The following is a 22,528-nucleotide window of genomic DNA, read 5'->3' as shown; positions in this document are numbered from 1 at the left end:
GACATGACCTAAACATTGTCTATGGGGAAATTATTTTCTATTCCAATTCCTTCATCCAGGAAGCTTTATATAAAATTCAAGGGTTGAGGTTTTTAAACTTTGTGTCGAAAGTCCAGAAGTATCTATCTTAAATCATAATGGATATGGCCTACATCAGAAGAAACAAGTGTACAATCAGATAGTTTTATATATGGGAATAAACCAGTGAAATCAGAGGAAATGGAGAATACAACAAAGAAACAAAATAATATCAGAATAGTCTAGCCTTCATATAGTCAGTTCGTGTTCTCAGTAGGGGCATTTGTTGGAAGATAGTTATGATGATGATGATGATGATGATAATAATAATAATAATAATAATAATAATAATAATAATAATAATATATAACAAAATACAAAGACCTACAAATAGAAATAGAAAGACTGTGGCAAAAGCAAGCAAGGGTAGTACCAATAGTAATAGGTGCCTTGGGTGCAATCCCAAAACAACTGGAGCACCACTTGAACACCATTGGCATTGACAAATTCGCTATTAGTCAATTGCAAAAGGCGGCCTTACTAGGAACTGCTTCCATCCTGCGACGATATCTGTAATACCATCAAACATCCACATCTGCCTATCCCAGGTCCTGGGTAAGGACTCGATAGGTAGACAAAATGCCAAATCCAGTCTGAACATCTGGCAGACTGTGCGATGATCCATAATAATAATATAATAATAATAGTAGTAGTAGTAGTAGTAGTAGTAGTAGTAGTAGTAGTAGTAGTAGTAAAGTTGGAAGGGACCTTGGAAATCATCTAGTCCAACCCCCTGCTCAGGCAGGAAACCCTATACCATTTCGGACAAATGGCTGTCCAGTCTCTTCTTAAAAATGTCCAGTGTTGGAGCATTCACCACCTCTGGAGGCAGGTTGTTCCACTAGTTAATTGTTCTAACTGTCAGGAAGTTTCTCCTTAGTTCTAGGTTGCTTCTCTCCTTGATTAGTTTCCACCTGTTGCTTCTTGTCCTGCCTTCAGGCGCTTTGGAAAATAGCTTGACTCCCTCTTCTTTGTGGCAGCCCCTGAGATATTGGAACACTGCTATCATGTCCCTCCTCGTCCTTCTCTTCATTAAACTAGACATATCCAATTCCAGCAGCCGTTCTTTATATGCTTTAGCCTCCAGTCCCCTAATCATCTTTGTTGCTCTTCTCTGTACTCTTTCTAGAGTCTCAACATCTTTTTTACAACGTGGTGACCAAAACTGGATACAATATTCCAAGTGTGTCCTTACCAAGGCATTGTAAAGTGGTATTAACACTTCACGTGATCTTGATTCTCTCCCTTTGTTAATGCAGCCTAGCACTGTGTTGGCCTTTTTGGCAGCTGCAGCACACTGCTGGCTCATATTTAGGTGATTGTCCACTAGGACTCCGAGGTTCCTCTCACAGTTACTACTATTGAGCAAGGTACCCCCTATACTATACCTGTACATTTGATTTTTCTTGCCTAAATGTAGAACCTTACTTTTTTCACCCTTGAATTTTATTTTGTTAGATAGTGCCCAGTGTTCAAGTCTGTCCAGATCCTTCTGTATCATAAGCCTGTCTTTATTTATTTATTTATTTATTTATTTATTTATTTATTTATGAGACTTATATACCGCTTTAAGTGCAAGCACTCTCTAAGCGGTGTATACCAGTAAGCAATGTATATATATATTTACATTGCCCCCAACAATCTGGGTCCTCATTTTACCTACCCCGGAAGGATGGAAGGCTGAGTCAACCTTGAGCCGGTGAGATTTGAACCGCTGACCTGCTGAACACAGTCAGCTAAAGTGGCCTGCAGTACTGCACTCTAACTCTGGAGTGTTGGCTATTCCTGCCAGTTTGATGTCGTCTGCAAATTTGATGAGTTCCCCATCTATCTCCTCACCCAAATTGTCACTGAAAATTAAATATTGTTGGTTATTAGATGCGTTTAACCAGGAATTTGGCAAGTTTTGTGAGACTATGGGGAGATTGTCCATAACAGCAAGGGTAACCCCACAGTTTGTGTGGGGGCACTGAGGCATACCTCTGTCTCTGCCTCTGGTTGCCGTCTGATTGTTGGGTAACTATATTGTCACAAGTTTGAGCATTTGGTGAAGCCAATTTAAATAGAGGCTTTGTTATGAATTGGGTTGTTGTCAGTGCCTCTTTTAGATCATCCAGTCTCTGAATAATGTTAGCTTGCTCAGGTTCTGGCAATGCAAGGAATAAGTCAATCGGCATTTCTTCTGGCACATCCTCAGCAGATTCTGTTGCTGTGGTTAACGCTGTTTGTAGATCACCCCTTTGCTTTCTCAAGGACGATTCAGCTGTGCCTGCTTCAAGTTTATCAGTATGAGGTCTGTTGCAGCTTGGATTTAAAGCAATAGTTCCCTTTTGGAGAGGCTGATCCAGGAGTGGGCACCCTTTCTCTGAGCAGAAGACACGTATTGGAAAGATTGAAAAATTACTCAAGAAGGGCTTCATTTTAAAAAGCATAGAGAGAATTGTGAGCTGCTTGAAAGATAGCAAAATTCGCATACATTGCCTTCTGGCTGGCAACCATTCCGTGTGTAGTAAGTCTATTAGAGTATATTCACAGTGGAGCAGCTGGCTCAGAGACAGCCTAACAGCTTTTCTATCACTCCAATGCTCTCTATTCGTTCTGTTGTCATAAATTTGCAAGGTAACCTGGTTAGTCTGCAAACGGAAGTTATGTTGGTCACTTCTTGGACTATTTGATAGTGTTTTCTTTGTAGATATTCTTTCCTCTTCCATTTTTTTTTTTGGGGGGGGAGAGAAGGGCCTGCTCTAGTTTCAATTTCTGAGTTAGCCACCCCATGTCTATCAGTAGATGTCCTTCTGGATCCTTCTACAATATTTGGGTAACTCTTAATAAACTTTGCAAAAGACTCTTCCATGCAGTCAACCTTATTTATAACAGTTGATAAAAATTCATAGATTGACTTTACAGTTTGAGCTGTAAGCAAACATTGTCTGGAAAGGAAGTCTGTTGCATTCTCCCTTTCTGAATTTGCTACCGATACATTACCATCCTGAGCAAAGAAAGTGGCTGTTGAGCAGGCTGCTAAGTTCCAAGGAGGGGAGATATTTTCTGTGAGAGAGGCAGGAAGTTCTATGTGCTGTTTGCTTTCAAGTTTGGTTTGTACATCCCATTCTAATGAATCACACAAATTAGATCTATCTGCAGATGAAATACTTACTGGAACAGACTGTCTACTTTCAGTGTAATCTTCCATATTCTGCTGCTTCAGTAGCTTGGAAGAACTCTGGGCTGCCGAGTATGCATACTGTCTCTTTCTCCTTTTCCCCATTCTTGATAATCCTGGCTTGCAGAGTTGTTAAAATGTAGATAAAACAATGGTAGCCTCTCTAGTATATATATTTTTATAAAAAGTCTTTGATTTTTATAAAAAAAGTCAAATGGGTTGAAACAGGTTTAAAAATAGGTTAAAAATGGTTAAAAGTAGGTTAAAACGCAAGGTTAAAAAGGATTAAAAAGTTAAAATAAATAAAAATAAAATAAAAAACCTTTTACTTTTGGAGGACCTCTTACAGCCTTTGCTGCCTGTCGACCATCTCAGCTCCTCCCCAAGCCACTGCTCTAGACTGCTGACACTCCTGTGAACTCTGTCCAACCGTGTAATATATTTGGCCATCATGGAGAAGCTTCAGACTTTAGAGGTATGCAAACATTAGGATTTGAAACATTTTGAGGTCAAAACACTCTACTGTGAATTTGAAACTGATGGGCTGGATGCCAAAACAAAGCAAGATTAGGCATACAATTCAAAAGAGACCAGAAAGCCTGTAATTGGGGAGTTTGTCTGGCAAGAACAAAGAATGTTTATTCACAGGGAATACGCACATGTAAAGCTTGTAACAATTCTGGGTGGTTAAAAAGCTGATAAAAGTAACAGAAGACTTAGGCATCTTGCAAGTTCAGCTAAAAGTTAGGAATAGGGATATCCTGTAGCAAATAGGATGTGTATTAGATAATTCCTGAAGCATTCATTAGCCAAGGCTTAGGAATAGGATGGTTAGAGACAAATAGAATAATTGTTAGATTATTATTGAAATGTTTATTAGATGATATTTCATATATATCTCACCTTATCCCGCCTTCTGCTTTAGAGAAAACATATAAAGCTTTATTAATTCTGTGGTTCGGGGTTCCTTGGCATTTTGGCCAGGATCCCTTTTCTTGGAGCACTTCAATAATAGACAACAAAACCTGTACCTCGTGTCTGGTGTTCTTGGTCTTAGCACCAGGTTCAGACCCAAACTGAGGACAACAAAACTGTTAAAACTCCAGAAATGTTTAAGCCTCAATATATTACTCTGATTCTTTCAAGCATTCCTCTGTACTTTTTGCTTTTAAAAAAATATGTCATGGTCTTTTTTAAGCTTCCAAAACAAAAAGATGATTGTAATGGTCTGTGAGAATATCCTTGAGAGACAGGATAAAGAGGAGAAAAAGGGCAACAATCAGATAATAGGCATCTGAGCCCACAGAAGGAATGGAGGCATGGCAAATGTCTCAGAAAGAACCCTCCCTAGTTTCTTGGACTGTAAAGATAACGGGGAGGGGAGAGAGATTTATTTTCATACTTGCTAGATTAATGTCATCCCTAGAGGCAATACAAGAAGCATTAATCTTGTACTAACACTACTTTTATTGTGAAGTTACAATAACAAAATCTTACAAATCTGAAAGTACATCTCTCCCCCCTCATCTTTACAGTCCAACGAAGGAGGGTCCTCTCTGAGATGTTTGCTATGCTCCCATTGTGTCTTGGCCTAAACTGCCTCTTTCTGACCATTTCCTAGTCTGCTACTGCTCCTTTTTTCCTTCTGTCTCTTAAGGACATTCTTGGAGACTATTAAAGTAACCGATTAACCAATCTTTGATTGCCTATTATTGACTCAGGCCTGGGGATCCCAACATGGTTCTTGTGGGTTTAACTGCACCCAAAAACCTCTTGGTTGGTGGCCTTCCAGCTCCATTCTTGACTTGACTTTTTTATTGCAATTGGTTATATCACCATGAGCAAAACTGTCACCATGGCAGTAGTAGCATACATATGCACTCAACATTCCAAACTTTGCCATTGAACAAAAATATTGGGTATCTCCAACATATGCACAGTGATAAGTTGTGTACATCATTATGCATTTTGGGGGGACCATGACAGAATGCTATGTCTTAGTTTTATAAGACTTATAGCACTCTCTAAGTGGTTTACAGAGATAGCATATTGCCTAGACCACTGATGGCAAACCTTTTAGAGACCAAGTGCCCAAACTGCAACCCAAAACCCACTTATGTATCGTCGGGTGCTGGGTGGGCGTGGCCCATTGGGTGGGTGTCGCTGCGGTGTAACGGCAGACTGGGTGGGACTAAAAATTCAATCAATCAATTCCAACTTTGCAAGATCTTTTTTTTCCTGCGAGAAGTTTAAATTGATTGATTGATTGAACCTTTTTTTTTTTTGCACATGGCGACAGAGACCTAAAACGAAAAGATTTTATAAAACCCAGCTGAAGGCCTAGGACTGGGGCAACGGCACACATGCCCACAGAGAGGGCTCTGTGTGCCACCTGTGGTACGTGTGCTATAGGTTCGCCACCACAGGCCTAGACCCAGGCGTCTGTCTGGCTTTGCTCTTCAATAAACTATAACCTTCTTTCTAAAGCAGTCTCCATTGTGTTTATTCCAGGCTTGGACTGGACCCTGATGAAGATTTTTCATTCAACACATTCAACAACTTACATCATTTTTACAGAGCACTATACAATTTTCTTATGTTCTTAAGAGAAAAAGCAGCTTTGATGTTTTGTTCATATTTAAGTTCAAAAGATTTCCATATTTTATTTTCTTTCTCATAGTCAGAAAGGAACACAAAATAGAATTAACAGGAAAAATAATCTTTGGACATTGAGATCTGTAAGAGCTATAATAATGAGTCACTGTACAAAATATAGAACATTGTGACATTGAATATGTATGGTCTTTCTTCTGCTGAAAAAATTTGTTAGCTATAACTTAGAGGGGGGGGGAAGTAGGTTTTTAAAAGGAGGTTTCGGACAGAAAACTATCAGGCTGTAAAAACCAAGAAAGACACATTGAAACTTCTAAGCAGTTTCTCTTATTGTTCCCCACCTATAGAAGGGAATCTTGCCAAACTAAAGCAAACTATTTGCACTATAAAACTTGTACTCAGGGGAGGAGCTGTCTTAACTCTGTCTATCACACAAACTATCTAAATTGTGCTTTCTTTTGCTCCTCTGGAATGTTCTCCCTCCCTCCTGAGAATCCAGACTATATTCCATCACAAGAACAGATTAAAAATTATTCCCTATTCTTCATTTTGTGATGAAACACCATCATCCTACATTATTCCTCACTACTGCTTGCCACTAAGATATCAGGTTTTAGAAGTTTTCAGAGAAGCAGTTTCCCAAAAGATATTAAGCAGACCAGTAAAGGCAATGTAAAAAGCAATATATGTTCTTGAAAGCATATTTTTGGCTACCCTGTTGATCCAGATGATGATAAAAATGATTATTTAATGATCTATAACCAGCGCTATCGCAGGAGGGAGAATTATGTTATACAGCATGGAGAGGCTGAAATGCAGCCTTTAATATAATTTAATTAAGTTTTCATGATAAAATACAAATCAGCAATCTGTATGGACTACAGCTCCCAGAAAGACTAGAAACTGGGCTGCCTCTCAAAGAAACTGGACCACAGAAATAGATGCTGAAAAACTGCATTAATCTCCTACTTATATCAAATTGGAAACATGGCTGTGACAATGCCCAGACAACCCAAGATAAAAGACTTTTTTCAGATAATGGACACTGCAAGTAAGTCTCCTTTTTTCTTTTCTTTCCCCCCTTGCGGCCCCAGCAAACAAACCTAGCCCCCTTCTGGATTGGGAAGAGGACAACTGCTTCTCTGTGGAGGAAGGAGTTACAATTCCAGTAGGAATTGGAGGGGAGAATAAGAATAATAATAGGAACAATTCTAAAGGAGACTTGGAGTTGTTCCTAAAAATTGTCTGCTAACAGTACAAACAGTCTCTGCTATATTTGACCAGCTCCTGGAAGCAAATGGAGGGATTAAAGAACTAAAGTCTCTAATGAGAAAACACATCAAAAAGCTAGCTGAAGAATAGCAAAGCTCACATTCCAAAGCTTACTCATTATGTTCAGCCAGCCTGTGTGGACTGGGGGTCTCAGGGTGAAGAGGATGCGGTAAGAGGCTGGTCTTGCAGAGACACAGGATCTTACTCCAAGTTGCTAACACCCCTCTGAACAGGGGCAGGTGGCATAACAGGAGAGTGGTTTTGATCTCTTTATCCCAACTCTTACGCTGTAGGGTATATTCTAACGAGCTAATAGAGATTTCTTGGCTCCCCGACAGACAAGGTTGCAAAAGAATATTGCTAACATTTGGGCAGATTATTCTGCCATCAATGTTATTCAGGCTTGAGACCTCATTAAAGAAACTCTGTATTTGGCCAAGACAAGTATTTCACACCACCCAAATTCAGTCCCTATTAAAGTCTGTGCAGAGAGCCAAGACAGTGAGGGAGGTTGACATTCTTGGGAACTCCAAAATACTAACGGCCAAACAAACAAGTCTCATTTAACAAGGTTAGGAAAAGGTAAGAACAATAAAAATAATATTTAAACCTACGCAATGGAAAGCTTCAGTTCATGGATGACGAGGAACAGCTAGTCCACCAGTTTGCCACCCTTTGCCCAGGAGACCAAGAGATGATACTGGAGAAGATTGAAATAATTGGTCAAACATTGAGGTTGGCAGCTGGTGAAACAGAAAGTTTGAATGTTTTGATTCCTACTGGCAGCTCCTCCATGGAATTGCTATCAAGCCTGGCTTCTGAAAGTACTCAAGCCCCAATAAATAAAAAGAGAAGGCATACCAGCCCAAAATAAAAAAAGGAAGAAAGGGACATCCAACAGGACTTGGTAGTACAAGTCCAAATTGACCATTCAGTACATTCAGGACAACTAGACAAAGAGAGGGAAAGCCGGAGCACCCACCCACCTGAAGAAATGTCAATCTTAGAGCAAAAGCAGAGGCACACTGGCAATCAAGATAAAGAGGAGCAACAACAAGTTCTGCAACTCATGAGGAGAAATATCAAACCTCACAATAACTTTATATGGGAAGCATAGCTAATATCGACCCAGCTCCAATGTGAAGTTGACATTCAGCATTCTTACTACCTAGCCAATCAACCAAGCCAGACCACCTTGCCCTTGGGAATCCCATACAGACTTGGAATGTGGCAGGTTGGAAAGGGATGGTTGATAGTGGACTAATGAACTTTTTCTCTAGATCTGATGTAATAGCCTTTCAGGAAATCTGTTAATTGAAGTGGATGAACCAGTACAACTGACAGGCTTTTAGGGATGAGCTTCTCCAGCCCAAAAAACAAAAAACAAAGGGAGATCCTCTGGTGGGTTATGCATTCTTACAAAGCAAGAATTACAATTGCAGGGGGAGAAACTGTACAATGAAGACAAGTATTCATATTTCCTGGCAGTTAAATTTGGATATAAAGAGTTTGAGTTAATACTGGTAAATGTGTATATCCCTCCAATCACATCCCGGTATTATAACTCCGAATACTGGATGGGTCTGGAAGTTATCCTATATGATATATCTGTATTGTACCCTCAGTCCATAGTGGTATTACTAGGAGATTTTAACTCTAGGTTGGGTCCCTCTTTGTATGAGTTTGCCCAGAAGAAGGGAGTCCCAGGGGAGTTTTTTGATAACCATCGAGAGACCGCAAAAGTAATGCTGCTGGCCTGTTCCTAGTCTCCTTAATCTTTAAGGGTAATCTCCAAATTCTGGGAGGTAAGGATAAGAATTACACATATCCTTACACATACCACTCGGTCCATTCAAACAGTGTACTGGATCTCTTTTGTGTGTAGAGATAAAGTTGACCTCGGAGGTTACACTTTAGCGACAATAGTGATCATCAGCCTGTAAGCGTGACATTGTGAGGCTGCTGAGATTTAAGACCATATAACATGGCTGACAGATGGCTCACCCAAAAGGTAGAGGTGACCCAAAATAAAAGATTAATTTGGGCCAAAGTTGATACTAAGGCAATATCAGACTGCCTTAAAGTACAGAATGCTACCAACTGGACTACAACAATCCAGTCATCTACTACTGACTGGCTGTCAGCCTTCAGCACATTCTCTAATCTCTGTAATATCCTGAAGAAACACCTATCAATTAAACCTGCTACAAAAAGAGCTCGAGTGGGTAGACCTTGTTGGTTTGATCCTGAATGCCAGCGGTTGAAAAAGAAATTGAAGGCAGCCTTGAGGCTTGCCCAGAGGAATCCTTCTGTTCATATACAAGCTGTGATGTTGCACATAAGAAGGGTGTATGGTTCCGATAGATGAGACCATTTAAAATAACTTCAAGGCAAGCATTTCTTCCTTAAAGAACATTTTTTATTTGGCTACAAATAACGGCACATACATGGGTGAACCCAAGACTAAATCCCCCTTCCCTTGGTTACAAAGTTGCAAGTTTCATTTCCCACCCCAAATTGCTGTCATAAATCACATTCACCAATTGTTAGAAAACACAGGTACTCCTCCCAGTTGCTCCAGCCTGCCAAAATGTTATCAGCAATGACCTTGATTCCCATACATGTGAATTGTTTTCGCTAACTGAAAACTACACCCCCCCCCTTCTTCTAACTAAATATGTGGCAACGAAGACAAAATGAAAATGGCTTCAGTTCAGTTTGTCACAGTGTTGACATTCGGCTTCCCTTAAAAGAAAGGAGAAATCCTGCAAACCAAACAAGAATAGCAGTTAAGAATCCCCTCTCAGTTTACTTGGATGTTTATCATAGAATTTGCATATCAATCTGTCAGCTTTCACATCAGTACTTTTCACCCAGGTGACTTCTGACAATGGATATCCCTTCCATTGCACTAAATATTGCAATTTTCACTTGTATAATCTAGCACCAAGAATACACTTTACTTCATAATGAGTCTCTCCAGCCACCATAAGTGGGCCAGCTGCTTTCTTGGGAGAGGGTCTCAGAGTTGACTCTCTAAAAGACTTTAACAGATTGCAGTGAAATACAGGGTGGATCTTTCCTAAAACATAAGGGAGTTTTAATTCTATAGTAACTGGGTTTAAAATCTGCACTATGGGAAATGGTCCCAGGTATTTCAGTCCCACATTTTTGCTAGGTAACTTAAGTCTGAGATACTTTGTAGAAAGATAACCCCCCCCCCACGCAGAATGACCTCTGAGGCACTCTTTTCTTATCAGTTTGCTTTTTGTAAACCTCTGAGGCTTTTGTCAAAACTTTTTTTGTATTGTCCCAAACACCCACTGATCCAATGTTTGAGAAGTAAGGGGTTCCTGGGAGTATTCAGGCATCGGAATAAAATCACTTCCAGTGGCTATCTTAAATGGCCTAAGTCCGGTGCTATTGTGTACAGTATTGTTATAAACCACTTCAGCGAAAGGGAGGAGACCAGTCCAATTTGTCTGCTGGTAATCCACATAGAATCTAAGATATTGCTCCATCATTGCATTTGCTTTTTCAGCCACTTCATTCATAGATGGATGAAAAGCTGATGACAGTCCTTGCGTAGAACCAATCAGTTTTAGGCAGTGCTTAAGAAATTTAAGAAATTTCCCAATTGGTAGGGACCAGTACTGGCAGGTCTTTTTACACATATAAATAACACCTGCCATATACCAGATGGGTGGAAGATGACAATAGTTGTCACCATATATAAAAAAGAAAATAAAAAGAATCCTAGTAATTATAGGCCCATCAGTCTGATTGACATTGCAGCAAAAAAATATGCTAGGTTCCTTTTAAATAGAATTGAAATCTGGATAGAGGAAAACCATATCCTCGCAGAAGAACAAGCAGGTTTTAGACAAAGCTGATCCACTATTGAAACTGCTTTGACTTGAACCATCTAACTGCCAAAAATGCCTATAAGAGGAGACCCTTGTTTGCTGCTTTTATAGACCTCACAGCAGCATTTGATATGGTAAACAGAGAAGTACTATGGAGTAAACTGACAGCTCTTAAAATAGAACCTAGACTGCTGGCTTTGATTAAAGCGCTTTACACAAGTACCTATTTGAGGTGTGGTATGGGGTTAATGGGGCTCTGACTAACAGGATTCACACAAATAAAGGGTAAGGCGAGTGTATCCTGGCCCCATTATTTTTAGTTTATATATCAATGATTTGCCGGGGTTAATGAAGGATCCCATGGTACATATGCCGATGATCCTAAATACATACTGTAACAGCTTGCTCTGTGCGGATAATATGATTTTATTATCATATTCACAAGTAGGATTACATAGGCTATTAAGAAGATTCAGCTCTTATTGCCAGGATAACTCCCTAACCATTAGTAAATCTAAATAAAAAATCATCGTGTTTGGAAAACATCAACAGAGACATAGATGACAATTAGATGGTGAACCAATTGAACAGGTTAAAAACTTTGTATATTTAGGCATACCTTTTTACAAGACTGGATCTTGGGCCTGCCATCACCAATGGAGTACACTTAGAGCAAAAGCCCATTTGAATTTACTGTTTAAACTAAATAATCATAGTTACCCAGGGTCCCTAGCCCCATTAATTAAAATATATAAAGCTAAGGTTATGCCTATGTTCTTGTATGGAGCAGAAGTTTGGGGTCTACACCCAACCATAGTCCTAGAACAAACACAGTCCTGGCATTTGAGATGTATTTCATCTCAAAATACATAGTTTGAAGAACATCTGCTGCAGCAGTTAGAGCTGAATTGGGAATTCACACATTACACAAAATTAGAGCATATAACTACTGGCACAAAGTCAATGAAACAGAGATTGATAGACTCCCCAAATTATGTCTACTAGAGCAAATAAAATCATGATCACAAATTTCCTGGATCACCAAACTAACACATTTTGTAAGAAGCTATGGTCTTCCTGTTTCTTGCGTAACAGGAGAACGATTTAAAAAAAGAGTTGTCCAAAGAATTAAGGATATAGAAACACAAAATGACATAGTTATCCTTAGTAAGGTAGGTAACTTGAAATGGCTGAATAAATACAAATATACTTTTCAAATAGATAGCTATTTGAAGTTACAACTGCCAAAACATCTAAGGGAGATATTTATGTGAGCGAGATTTGAACAGCTCAGCGCAATGGTTAGATATGGGAGATTCCATTCTATACCCTACAATGAACGTCTCTGCATTTGCAGAGCACTAGAGATAGAAGACCTGTCTGACATCCTATTCGATTGTTGCTTGTATAAGAGGGAGAGAGACAGGTACGTCGGTCTATATACCAAACAAATGACCCATTGGGATCCCCATATCAAAACAACTTACCTTATGTGTGGCCAGAATCTAAAAATAACATTTAACACAGCACAGTACTTAAGCAAAATGGTCCAGTTGAGATCTGCATATGTGGGACTGATTGGGGTAGATTGCAGTGGTGACACCAAAATATAATTTTATCATATTTTATCTGTATCTTAAATTATTGTATTTTATTCCAATTTCATTTTAGACTATATTTTATCACAATTTCATTTTATTTTATTCCAATTTCATTTTAAAATGTATTTTATCTAATTCCATTTTAAATTGCTTTTATCAAATTTTAGTAATAATTTGTTTCTGGAACTTTGCACTTTGATGTGGCCCAAGGGCTAATCCATAATAATAATAATAATAATAATAACAACAACAACAACAACAACAACAACAATAATAATATTCAAACAGACAAGCACCTGCAATATAACACCCCAGACTTAACAATTGTCGATAAGAAAGACAAAAAAGTCTGGATAGTGGACGTGGCAGTGCCTGGAGACAACAGAATAGAAGAGAAAGAACTGGAGAAGATAACAAAATACAAAGACCTACAAATAGAAATAGAAAGACTGTGGCAAAAGCAAGCAAGGGTAGTACCAATAGTCATAGGCTCCTTGGGTGCAATCCCCAAACAACTGGAGCACCACTTGAACACCATTGGCATTGACAAATTCGCTATTAGTCAATTGCAAAAGGCGGCCTTATTAGGAACTGCTTCCATCCTGCGATGATATCTGTAATACCATCAAACATCCACATCTGCCTATCCCAGGTCCTGGGTAAGGACTCGATAGGTAGACAAAATGCCTAATCCAGTCTGAACATCTGGCTGACTGTGCGATGATCCATAATAACAATAATAGTAATAATATTCAAACAGACAAGCACCTGCAACATAACACCCCAGACTTAACAATTGTCGATAAGAAAGACAAAAATGTCTGGATAGTGGACATGGCAATGCCTGGAGACAGCAGAATAGAAGAGAAAGAACTGGAGAAGATAACAAAATACAAAGACCTACAAATAGAAATAGAAAGACTGTGGCAAAAGCAAGCAAGGGTAGTACCAATAGTCATAGGCTCCTTGGGTGCAATCCCAAAACAACTGGAGCACCACTTGAACACCATTGGCATTGACAAATTCGCTATTAGTCAATTGCAAAAGGCAACCTTACTAGGAACTGCTTCCATCCTGCGACGATACCTGTAATACCATCAAACATCCACATCTGCCTATCCCAGGTCCTGGGTAAGGACTCGATAGGTAGACAAAATGCCAAATCCAGTCTGAACATCTGGCTGACTGTGTGATGATCCATAATAATAATAATAGTGATAGTAATAATAATAATAATACTTGATAGGTAGACAAAATGCCAAATCCAGTCTGAACATCTGGCTAACTGTGCGATGATCCATAATAATAATAATAATACAATGAAAATAAAGATGGTAAGGAAATGGAGAATGGAAAAAGGGGGAGACAAAACTGTGGGGTAGAGAAAATAAAAGAAAAAACATTAACTTACAACTTTTTTTCAGTGCAGTAGAATAAAAATACTAAGGTACAGCCTCAATTTTTTATTTTTTTATATACTTAGTATACTGGTAATTTCTATAACAAGAAATTTATCTAATCAGAAAATCCCAGAGTCAAAATTTCATTTTTTTCTGTTTCAAACACAAAGTTTAGAAGCAGTTTCCAAGCAGAAGCTAAACTATAGTCTTTTCTTTGATTAAAGCCTTTAATTGGCCATATATGCTAAAGTATTATTATTCAATTACCTTTGGATGCCTCTATAAGTTGTAATTCTTTTAGGTGGAACTGTGGTGGCTCATGGGGCTAGGATACTGAGTCAGAAACCATTGGGAGGTCTACAGTTCGGCAGTTTGAAACCTGTGAGTGTGAGCTGTGTGTCCCAGCTCCTGCCAACCTAGGAGTTCAAAAGCACGCAAATGCAAATAGATAAATAGGTACCACTTTGGGGGAAAATAAAAGGGACATGAAAGAAGCTCCTTCAGGCATCTCCTGGGCAATGGGGATGTCACTGGCTTATCTTTTCAACCTAGAAATACCTTGGTAGCTACTTCTGATGTGAACGTACTACTACTAGTAGTATTCTTTTAGACTCTCTGGGATTACTTGCGTTAAAACAAGCAGCAGAAAAACCTACTCACCTATTCCTTTCTTTGCTTGCATTAGTTTTATATCCTGCTTTTCATTCAGCAGCTCCAGGCAGCTTGCATGATCTTGCATGATATCCTCTCCAACTATTTTTTTCCTCAACAACAATCCCAGGAGATAGGTTGTCTATTGTTTGATCAGTGGGGAAAATAAACAGTAGTAGTGTTAAAGTGAAATAATTAAAAAAGCCTCTCAAACCTCTCAAAACAACAAACAGAGGAAGAACAATGCTAAATTGCTACAGCAAATAAAGACAAAAAAAAGAGCACAGCTGGATGACTAGCTTTCTTGGTGAAGATGAATGTGTTCAATACTGCAATAAATTACTAGACTTGAACATTTTTTGAGATGAATGAGATAGTTGCAATTATATTGAGCATTATAGGGCAAAGCATACTGTATTATGGGGAGGCAAAGCTTCCCTGCCATATAAAAGCCCTCACAATTCAATTCTATACCACAAATAGAAATAATGCAGGGATACTTGGCATCAAAATGTATACTGATTGCAGAGTTTTTTGAGTCCCAGAAAGAGGGAGAGTTCACTGCAGCATATGCAGCTGGAGTCAAAAAGATATCTGAACATTAAAACTTTGGCATAAAAAGAAATGAGGACTTGAAAGTTGAAATAATTTGTGGTATTCTAAAAGAGAATGTTGAAAAGACACACCTGACATAGACAGTTTTCAACATTTAAGAAAACATCTGAATTTGAAACATTTCTATGGAAACTGCTGCTAGAGATTTTATAGAATTTTATAGAATTAAGGGGCGACATGGGCTCAATATTTCCTGCATTGTTTTAAAAAATTTATAAAGGAGTGTATGAAGATGTTGAAGTTAATTGTAGGAAGCTCTCCTGTAGGAAAGTTTTGTGGATTTGAAAATAAACAGATGATAACACAGGACTTGAAGCTAACTAGAGGGAATGGGAGAGAACAATTATAATTAAAGAAGATGATATTATTTGTTTATAGAAGAAATTAAGGCTGTTTGGGATCAATGTTCTCAGAAATTATTTACAGATTGTTTGATATGATAAAAGAGGATATAGATAAACAATATAAAAAGGGACTGAGACTGATTTGAATGCAGATTTGAAGTAAAAAAATGCTGAATTACAAAAGTGAATTGAAATGTTTTTAAGAATGTTAGATTGCAGATAAACAGAGAAAAAACTAATGTTATAGTGAAGAATCTCACAGATAAACAAAAAAATCAACTGTCAGAAAAATAGGTCTGGAGATAGTGAAGAAAGTTAAATACCTGGGAATATATCTAACAGCAAGATGCACAACAATTTAAAAAAAAAAGAATATCAGAGTATAAAACTGATATGAAAAAAGATGCCAACGCAGATTTTGAAAATGAAACCAGCTAATACTGATAATTAAAGAAGATATACAAATGGTACATAAGAAGCGTTTAGGAACATCAATAGGAAGTTTCTGAATGATGTGAGGTAGTTTCTGAAAGGAGACAAACAGAGTCTATTGAAACTGCTCCTGAAAGGAGACAAAGAGAAGATCAATTTATGGGACAATATTTGATGGAATTAAAGATCAAGCTTTGTAAAAGTAAACAGGAGGTCTACAAAGTGTGTGTGTGTGTGTGTGTGTGTGTGTGTGTGTGTGTGTGTGTTAGAATGCAATACTGCAAGCTAATTCAGCTCATTGCCAGGAGTTCGATCGTCACCGGTGAGGACCCAGATTGTTGAGAGCACTTTTGAGTTGGACAAGGAATGTAGTGCAATAAAGACCCTTTGTTGTCTTTTAAGATAAAAAGGTATGGAATGTAAATCATCTGTGTGTCATGGTCCCTAATGATTTTTTTCTGTACTCTAAGTTGTACACCATTCAGAATGTGCATACATTTATTAGCAATTTAAACAATACTGTCTTACTCTCAAAAAGCTTAAAAGCTTACTCTCCCCAAAAAATTTTTTAAAGTAATTGTCAAGGCTGACTTGCTCTGCATTTTCACTTGCAGCCAGACAAGGGAGGGGGAGAAATGAATGGAATATATGGGTAGCTGGGAGATAATTGAGGAATTCATATGCACTGAGCATCGAGCAGTCAAGTGCCTCGAACTGATACCCACCATGACCCGACACAGGGCTTAAAGCCCCTACAAGAAAAACAAAAAGTACATAGGCAAAACAGAACAATGCAAAACCACAGAAGAACATTAATTCATACAGAGAAGAGCAACAAAGATGATTAGGGGACTGGAGGCTAAAACATATAAGGAAAGGTTTCTGGAATTAGGTATGTCTAGTTTAATGAAGAGAAAGACGAGGGGGGACATGATAACAGTGTTCCAATATCTCAGGGCTGCCACAAAGAAGAGGGAGTCAAGCTATTTTCCAAGGCTCCTGAAGGCAGGACAAGAAGCCTTCATTAGAAGTGGAAACTAATCAAGGAGAGAAGCAACCTAGAACTAAGGAGAAACTTCCTGATAGAACAATTAACTAGTGGAATAACCTGCCTCCAGAAGCGGTGAATGCTCCAACACTGGAAGATTTTAAAAAGAGACTAGACAGCCATTTGTCTGAAATGTTATAGGGTTTCCTGCCTGAGCAGGAGGTTGGACTAGATGACCTCCAAGGTCCCTTCCAACTTTATGATTATTATGAACTATTAAAAAATAATCTGGTGGACAGTGTGACTGCAGCTGCATCCAGTATTTTTTTGTTCTCTTACTCTCTCATTTCACCACTCACTCCATAGTTGCAGGTGCTTGGTTGATACTATGAATGATTCTGAATATTCCCCCAGGATTTTGTTTATATTGATACTTTAATTGTATAATATTAAGTTTTTTAACTGTTGGTTAAAGCAGGGGGTTGGACTAGATGACCTCCAAGGTGCCTTCCAAGATTATTATTACTATTATTATTATTGATCATCGCACAGTCAGCCAAATGTTCAGACTGGATTTGGCATTTTGTCTACCTATCGCGTCCTTACCCAGGACCTGGGATAGGCAGATGTGGATGTTTGATGGTATTACAGATATCGTCGCAGGATGGAAGCAGTTCCTAATAAGGCCACTGTTATGTCCCGAGCCTTGCAAACGGCTCGGGCGTTTGCAGGCAGTCCCGGGCAGGTGCAAAGCTGCCCGGGACCAGACAGGCTGTCGCCAGCGCCGTGCGCATGCGCGGGTGCTGGCGCGGGAAAAGTAACCCATTTACCCGGGAGTTGCCTATATAAGAGGCTGCGAGGCGTTTGGGCGAGGCTGAAGCCATCTTCCTGTAAGCTGAACGCTGAATAAATGAAACTGAGAACTCCAGCTGCTTCTCGTGTCTGTTTTCCCGCCACGGACTCAACACTGGCGACGAGGATGGGATGCCTTGCACTACCTGGAAAGGAAGAAGTGTAAGCTTACCCAAGGAGTCCTGAGCGGCGAAAGAGGAACGGCGTCGACTCGGCAGCTGCCCGCCAGTCCGGTGCGCATTCGGGGGTAGGCTGGCTGATAGACCCGTCTCCTGAAGATCCGAAGATGGCGAAAATCGGAAGGCTTTCGGAATTCGACGTCTCACATCCAGAGCGGTGGGAGTCCTACGTATCCAGAATGGAGAACTACTTCAAGGCAAACCAAGTGAGGGAAGATAGCTTGAAGGCGGCCACCCTGCTTTGCGTTTGCGGCCAAGACGCCTTCGAAATCGCAGAAAACCTTGCAGCACCTGTCCCAGTAGAGTCTGTAAGCTACGCAGACCTGAAGAAGCTGCTGAAGGAGCATTTCCATCCCAAGGTGTCCGTTATCTCATGGCGCCACACCTTCGAACAAAGGGATCAACGGTCCGGTGAGTCAGCCAAGGAATACATCGCTGCGTTACGGAAGGCCGCCAAGCCCTGCGAGTTCAAGGACCTCGAGGAACGACTGAGGGACCGATTCGTGTGCGGGTTAAGGCATCGCGAGCTACAACAGAGACTTTTCGCAAATGAAGAATTATCCTTCCAAGACGCCTTAAGGGAAGTCACTGCAGAAGAAGCAGCAGGCGGCGCCGTCAAAAACATGCGGCCGATCAGAAACAGTGCAGAGGGTGCGTCCGTGCACCAGGAAGACGTCCGACGAAACTCCGAGGAGGATCCGGACGAGGAAGTCGACCGTCTACACCCCGCGAAGGAAGAGAACCAGAAGGGAAGCTCTTCGGCTCCGCTCAAGTGCATCGGCTGTGGAGGTCGCCACAGGAGAACCGACTGCAAGTTCCGCTCCGCTACCTGCCGGGCATGCGGTAAACAAGGGCACATTGCAGCTGTGTGCCTGGGCCGACGAAAGGCACAACCCCAAGAAGAACGCCTGAAGGGTACCAGATTCCCCAGCCAGAATAGGGTAGGTTTTTGCGCTTCGCGAAGAAGCATCTGTAGAACAGGCACACACAAGCCCATGAAGAAAAAGCTGTCACTCAACGTGAAGCTACAAGGGGTTCCATTATCTATGGAACTAGACACAGGGTCTGCCCTGTCCATCATTTCATTGCATACATTTAGGAAGATTTGTTCCAGAAGTGGGTCTAAGGCCAAGTTAAGGCCTTCTGATATTGTATTAACAGATTTTCAGAACTCAAGAGTGTGTGTTAAGGGGGAGGCCACCCTTAACGTGCAATACAAGAGTTTTGAAGGTCCACTAGACTTATTAGTAGTAGGGGGTGAACGAACGAGTCTCATAGGACTCGATTGGTTTGAGGCCCTGGGGATACACGTCACAGGACTCAATAGCTTACAAACACTCGACCTACAGGAAGTCTGCAAAGAATTTGCAGATGTTTTCAGCCCCCAGCTGGGCACATTCAAAGGACCACCTGTGTCCTTAAAGCTAGACCCCACTGTCACTCCCATTAGGATTAAAGCAAGAAGGGTCCCTTTTGCTTTAAAAAGTAAGATTGACACTGAACTAGACAAACTAATCCAACAGGGAATCCTAGAACCTGTTGATTCCAGCCCGTGGGAGACCCCCATTGTCACGCCTCTAAAGGCAAATGGGGACATTCGCATTTGTGCTGATTACAAATGCACACTCAATAAGGCATTGCAGCAACATGCCTATCCTGTTCCTGTGGTCAGTCACATCCTGGCCTCTCTCAAGGGGGGGCGTGTTTTTGCAAAGCTTGACCTAGCTCAAGCATATCAACAGCTGCCTGTTGATGATGATGCTGCCATAGCTCAGACCATTGTGACCCACAGGGGAGCCTTTAAAGTAAAAAGGCTACAGTTTGGAGTGAATGTCGCTCCTGGGATTTTCCAAAGCGTAATGGAAAACACACTACGAGGTATACCAGGGGTCTGCCCCTACTTTGACGATGTCTTGATTGCAGGAGACTCCACACACATTCTAGCTGAAAGGCTTAGGGCTGTCCTGTTAAGATTCAGGAAATCAGGCCTCAAGCTCAGAAAAGACAAATGCAAGATTGGGGTGCCTTCTACTGAATTTCTGGGATTCAAAATTGATGCTGCTGGGATTCATCCTGCTGAATCCAAACTAACTGCTATTTTAGATGCACCCAGGCCAAAGTCTAAGGCCGAACTTCAGGCCTTCTAGGCCTCCTGAATTTCTACAATTCTTTTCTTCCACATAAGCTAGTGTAGCTGAGCCTCTTCACAGGCTACTAGACAAACAAGCTGTGTGGCTGTGGTCACAAGCACATGAGGCTTGCTTTAAAGAAGTCAAGGCCTTGCTCACTTCTAACAGTGTTCTTGCACATTTCAACGAGTCTCTTCCTGTGTGCATCGCTTGTGATGCATCCCCCTACGGGGTTGGAGCTGTCCTGAGTCACCTCAGGTCTGATGGAACTCAGGTTCCTATTGCATACTACTCCAGAACACTGTCTTCTGCCGAGCGCAACTACGCTCAGATAGACAGGGAGGCTCTGGCTGTTGTTGCTGGAATTAAAAAATTCCACGATTTTCTATATGGCAGGCATTTCACGGTCTTCACTGACCATAAGCCTCTGCTGGGACTGTTTAACCACACGTAAGCAGACTCCCCACATCATTTCCCCTAGAATGCTTAGGTGGTCTATTTTCTGTCTGCATATGATTTTTCATTACTCCACAAGCCTGGGAAAGAAATGGGCCATGCTGATGGCCTCAGTAGATGCCTCTGCCAGTAGTAGAAGCGCCCCCGCGCCAGCTGTCAACATTCTATCAATCCAAGCCTTGCCCCGAGCTCCCTCTTAGTGCCAGGGATGTACCGCTGAAACAGGTACAGATCACACACTTTCACGTGTCCGCTCCTGGGTCCTGTCCGGGTGGCCTGAGCACTGCCCTAGTCCTGAGTTTCAGAGTTTCTGGTCCAAAAGGAACGAACTGTCCCTTTCTCAGGGTTGTCTGCTTTGGGGAAACAGAGTTGTCATTCCCCACCTCAATGAGGACTAGGGTCTTAGAATCCCTCCACGAGGGTCATCCTGGCATTGTTCGTATGAAGGCTCTTGCACGCAGCCACTTGTGGTGGCCTGGTTTAGATAAAGATATTGAGGCTAAGGTACACGCATGCCACCTGTGCCAACGATCTCGCCCAGAGATGCCCCAAGCTCCTGTGCATAGATGGGAGGAAACACAGTCCCCATGGTCTAGGGTGGCACATTGACTACGCTGGGCCCTTTCAGGGCCAGTTCTTCTTGGTCCTTGTTGACAGCCATTCAAAATGGCTTGAGGTTGTGCCTGTCTCATCCACCACCACTGCAAAGACTATTCAGGTACTGAGGGGGATTTTTGCTGCACACGTGCTGCCAGATGTCATCGTGTCCGACAACGGCCCTCAATTCACCTCCTCCGAATTCCAAGCTTTCTTACAGGCAAACCTGATTCGTCATGCCACGTCTGCGCCTTTTCACCCGTCCACCAACGGTATGGCTGAACGCATGGTGCGCATCGCAAAGGACGCCTTGAAGAGACTCACCTACGGGACTGGCATCACAGGTTGGCTGACTTTCTCCTTTCTTATCGCACCACACCGTCCACTTCTACAGGGAGAAGTCCAGCTGAACTTCGTTGGGGGCGCCAACTTACTACTAGACTTGACCGGTTGCATCCGGACAGACTGCCTTCATCTACCTCACATCCTAGGGCACCTAGACAACTACTTGTGGGTGCCCCGGTTTGGGCTCGCAATTACGGGCCTGGTCATACATGGGTCCCCGCTTCTGTGTCCAGGATCACAGGTCCTCTCTCCTACGAGGTTGCCCTGGACAACGGTCGTGTCCTGCGTCGGCACATCGACCAACTTCGCTCTAGGCGAGACTTTTCTGCTGAGACTCCTGGGTCTTTTCCAGGGGGGGAGGGGGACCCTTTGGAGCAAAGGGAAGGGCAAGAGCTACTTGCCCATCTCCACTGAGGGAGCCACAAACGGCTCGTCCCAAGGTTCTGCAAATTGCTCCGAAAAGAAAGTCATGGAGCTTACCCACACAACAGGCACTCACGCCTACTCCAGCCAGGGAGTCCCCCCGGGGGCATACTCACTTTCCACACACATCACACAGCACTCCAGCAACGGAGGATACCGGGGCATCCCAACAAATCATTCCCCGCAAGAGAGCTTGCACACAATTCCCAAGGTTGGCCTGACCTTACCCCAAATCCTACAGGGGGTCAAACATACACAGAGCTAGTCGAGGAACCAAGTCCCGACTACAACAACCCTAGCACAAATCAGGGAACACCTGAGTTTTGGAAAGTACAGAAACCCACACGAGCCCGAACACAGAATGGGGTTCAGGGAATGGACAGCCTCCTGACAGGTCTTGGACTGACCTAGGAGGTTCTACAGAGACGCCCAGCAGCGGCTATCACTTCAAGGGGCCTGAGGGTCTACAGCTAGGTAGGTCAACCAGGTCACAAAGTAACAGAAGCCCTGGCCTGACGAGCCCG

General features: G+C 41.6%; 1 long non-coding RNA gene and 1 pseudogene across 1 annotated transcript; both read left to right on the top strand.

The window, feature by feature from the left end:
* Nucleotides 1-2,429: 2,429 nt before the first annotated feature.
* Nucleotides 2,430-5,993, top strand: LOC120306517. Its single transcript, XR_005556330.1, has 3 exons — nucleotides 2,430-2,587; nucleotides 3,579-3,716; nucleotides 5,753-5,993. It is a non-coding gene; the product is annotated as an uncharacterized LOC120306517 (long non-coding RNA).
* Nucleotides 5,994-20,989: 14,996 nt separating this feature from the next.
* On the top strand, nucleotides 20,990-21,884 carry LOC120306516 (annotated as a pseudogene).
* The last annotated feature ends 644 nt before the right edge of the window (nucleotides 21,885-22,528 follow it).

This window comes from Crotalus tigris, unplaced genomic scaffold, assembly GCF_016545835.1.
Source record: "Crotalus tigris isolate CLP2741 ecotype Arizona unplaced genomic scaffold, ASM1654583v1 scf7180000017740.3459589, whole genome shotgun sequence".
Taxonomy (NCBI): Eukaryota; Metazoa; Chordata; class Lepidosauria; order Squamata; family Viperidae; genus Crotalus; species Crotalus tigris.
The sequence above is the reverse complement of the archived record's forward strand: the minus strand, read 5'-3'. Positions and strand labels throughout refer to the sequence as shown.